Raw genomic sequence first — 4,160 nt, 5'->3', positions numbered from 1 at the left:
CTGTTGAAGTACAAACTTGATACTCAGAATACCAGAAGAAAAGAAGGGGAGAAAAAAAGACTTTTTAGTCTTTCTAAGCCCAAATACATTGGACATCAAAATCTCCTCGAATGGGTCAGCAGCCCCATGTTTCCTTTCACAGGACACGGACAGTTAAGGACCAGTGGATCTTGATGGAAACCCTTATAGGAAACAGGAGCCACGACAAACGGAAAAGGAAATCAAGAAGCAGAATGCCAAGCAACGTGGCAGAGTGACAAACAGCAGGTTCCCCGGCACAATTAGCCCTCACAGAGTCCCACCAGCAACTACGCACAGACAAAAAGTAAACAAACAAACAAAGATCAGTCAAAGCTAAGATTAGAATCCAACCCGTGTCAGCCATGTGGCCCACATAACAGAGCGATAATCACACAGAAAGAGAGACACGGTGTCTCGCCTTGACTCATTGCTTCCTTCTTTTCTTCAAGAAGTCAGGAAATGTGACAGGCTTTTCCAGAGACTGTGGTTCCTACGGAGAGGGAAAGAACTGCAGAGCAGCACCCAGCTTTCCAAGGACCTCCTGCTTTCCACAGAAAGGCTATTCCATGTCACCTCGAAGGAACATGGTGGGAAAGGCAAGGCTAGTCCATCTGGAGCCTGACAAAAACAAAAAGAAAAGAAAAACGTTCATGAATGTTACAACAATAAACAGTTTGTTCTCTACACCTGTGTTGGCGCAAGATCCGAGCTTCCCTGCAAGAGAGTATCCCAACTACACATCCAGGCTTTCTGCTCCCCAAAGTGCCGAAGGAAGTGCCACATAGGTCAAATTGCTAGGTGGCTTGCCTTGAGGACTTACACAAGGACCCCCTATGCCCCGCCCCCACCGTGAAGAAGAATGGCCTCCACAACAAATCCTGGCAAAGAGCAAGAAGTGATTGTGTCGTACCTGGGAGTTTAACAGAGCTCGGTGCAATATCCACTCCTGCTGCTGGATCCTGCCCAGGTGAGACAGTGACCACTGGAGTTCATTCTCTCGGAGAGCAGGAACTGGCTGCATCATTCCCAGGAGGAGAAGAGCATTCACAGACCACAAACTCGCACCGAGGCTCCACCTAGGCAGGAATTGAGCCTCAGTTATACATTTTTGCCCTTGGAGCAACTCTGTCCACTCGGTGGTACTAATGGGCCCTGGAGTATATTAGTATCTGGTTTGATCAGACCAGATGAGACTTCAGCGCTCACCCAGCAGCTCAGCCCGGTGGTAGACCTGGGTCGGTGGCCTATCTAGATAGCAACTTCTGGCCAGCTGTCCCTCTAAATCCAATAACAAGCAGCAACCCAACCACCCACCTGTCCATGGCTGCCATAATCTGGCCCATCCAGAATCAATCTAGTTAATGGTGAATCTCAAAAGGGCACCCATGAAAGCCAAAACAGGTGTCTTTTTTTCCCTATAGGCATCAGTGTAGGGATAGGAGGTTATGAAGATTTAGATCACCATGGCAACTCTAGAAGAACAGAGTTCTAACCATGGCCCTGAAGGAAGGAGATGCCTGAAAGGATACACAATTCAGAACAATGTTTTAGAGGCAGGCAGATTGCTGTGAGTTCAAGACCACCCTGGGCTACACAAAATTGATCCAGTCTAAAAGAGAAACAGTTGGGCAGTGATGGCTCACAGCTTTAATCCCAATACTTGGGAGTCATGCACCTTTAATCCCAGCACTAGGGAGGTGGAGACCCAAATGGACATGACTGGGTGGAGAGAGGAATCTAAGGTGGGAGGAGGCAGGAGCTCATTGCATTCATTCTGAGGATGAAGTCTGAGGATGCATTCTAACAGTGCAGTCTGAGGATGCAGTCTGAGGGGTCGTAAAGACAGGATCACCCCTTTGGTCTGAGCATTGGTAGAGGTAAGAACTCTAGCAGCTGAGTGCTCTGCTTCTCTGATCTTTCGCCCCTAATATTTTTACTATTTTTTATTATTAAGCTTTTATTATTAAGAACAATTAAAATTCATGCTACAAGAAACCACCAAGAGACCTAATCTATACATAATAGGATCTCTGGTACAGCAGGCTTGTCTCACCTCCTTTGGAGTCAGGAGGAAGAGGGGAGCCTGGAACAGGATCCAGTGTAACAGCTGTTGGTACAGCCCAGCTAAACTTAAGAATAAAGAACTTGGAGTTTAGGTAAGAACTGACATGAGCCCACAGAGGCTGCTGTCTCCTTGGCTGTGTGAGCAAACACAAAACAAGGCAAAGGGCCCATTGAAGCCTCCCTAAGATCCACCTCTTCCTCCTCCTCCTCCTTTTGGATTTCTCTTAATTTATAAAATAAAAAAATAAACTGCAGGAGCTGGAGATGAAACCAGGAGGTGGTGTTTTCCCAGCATGCATGAAACCTTGGGTTCAATCCCAGGTACAACCTAAACGTAGCATGGTACCACTTAGGTTGTGATCACGCCGCAGGGAAAGGGAAGGCAGAAGAATAGGGAAAGGGAAGGCAGAAGAATCGGGTGAATGTCACTCTCCGGTCCACAGTCATTGAAGCCAGCCTGTCTGAAAGAAGAAATGAAGTCGGAAAGGAAAAACAACAGACACAGACAAGGCAACCAGTAAACACTGTGTGTATTCCTCTCTGAAGATGGGTGTTGCAAAGAGAAGCAAGAATGCCTATGGAAAAGCGTCTATATAGGATCTTGAAAAAAATTATAAAAATAATGCTTCTATTTGAAAAAGATAAGGACCTCACGAATCCCTAACAGTGTTCCTGGACCACCTTGTTTTGCTGCATCCAATCCTACTTCTACTCCATCTCTAAATGGAACCTTACATCTGCCACTCTCTCAGCTCCATCCTTTCCTTAGAGATGCCATAAATTCTTCTTCCCGCAGGGCTCTCTTGTGCAGTCACGCATCCTCCCAGCCTCATGGAGACTCAGACATGGGACTGAGACCTGTGCAGTTAGCTGCATGTCTGCTTACTCAGATAACTGCATGCATCCTTCCAGCCTCATGGGACATACTGAGATCTGTGCAGTTAGCTGCATGTCTGCTTACTCAGATAACTGCATGCATGATAACTGAGGCAGATAACTGTTTGCCTCACTGCTTGGTACCCAGCTCAAGACACATGTGTTGAGTGGGTGGATGCTGCCCATCCTAGGGGACTAATCAGGAAATGGGCAGCAGTTGGTTTATTCACAGATTGGTTTGTTTTGAGTTACTGCTGATGTGAAGTTTAGGGCAGTGTCTAGAGGGGAAAACAACTCGTATTTGTAAAAGGTTAGTATGTTGTGTAATCCATATCAGAATTCTGAGACTTGGTACTGAAAAAGCCGGGAGTAACTCCAAAAGATCTCTATTCCTCCCTAAAGTCTCTTGTTTTTTTCCTCAGGGCATAAATAGAAGCCTCGGGCAAAGAGCATCGAAATCCCACTGCCCGTGCATAGGGAAAAGACCCCTCCTATGTAATTGGATGTTAAAAAAGAAAATCTCTTTAAGTCAGACACAGGATTTTGGCTGAAGTTCAGCCACATACCTAGTCTAGGCTGAATTTGGGTATAGCCCTAATAATTACAGTTGCTCTTTAGAAAAAGAGCCCAAGAGGTTTACCTGAAGATTCGTTCCAGATGGGAGCAGGTATGTGGGGAGCTTGGTAATGAAGATGTAAACCGGGTGAGGCCATTTTGTGCCCCACAGCCTTCTCTGCAATCGCTCGGATGCTAGGAGAAGTTCCAGAGCCACCTAACAGACACCAGATGCTTGACCAGCCTCCCAGGCTGCAGTGTGAAGAAGGAGGGCAGAACCCCAAATCAGAATGCCTTTGCGTTTATCAATCTGCTATGAACTGTAATCAAACAGAGACAATTCTCCTTAACCCGTCCACAGTTCCCGGGACAGAATAAGGAGAATAAACCCCTTTCGTCCCCCACACTTGCATGCCATTTCTGGCTCTGGTGACATTCGTCAGGACACCCATGCCCACCCCATCACCTGGAAAGATTATTGGACCAGCTTTCCCAGAAGCTGGCTTTTTGGGTCCTATGCATTCCCAGCATCACCTCTATTCTTCCCCATTTCCATCTAACTTCACATGTGGCTTATTGTTTCCTGTAGCAGTCAGAATTAGAAGTACCAAGATACCCACGGGGGCAGAGGACATAGGACTTTT

Source organism: Chionomys nivalis, chromosome 25 (genome assembly GCF_950005125.1).
Source record: "Chionomys nivalis chromosome 25, mChiNiv1.1, whole genome shotgun sequence".
NCBI classification, from domain to species: Eukaryota; Metazoa; Chordata; class Mammalia; order Rodentia; family Cricetidae; genus Chionomys; species Chionomys nivalis.
Note: the sequence above shows the minus strand (reverse complement) of the source record.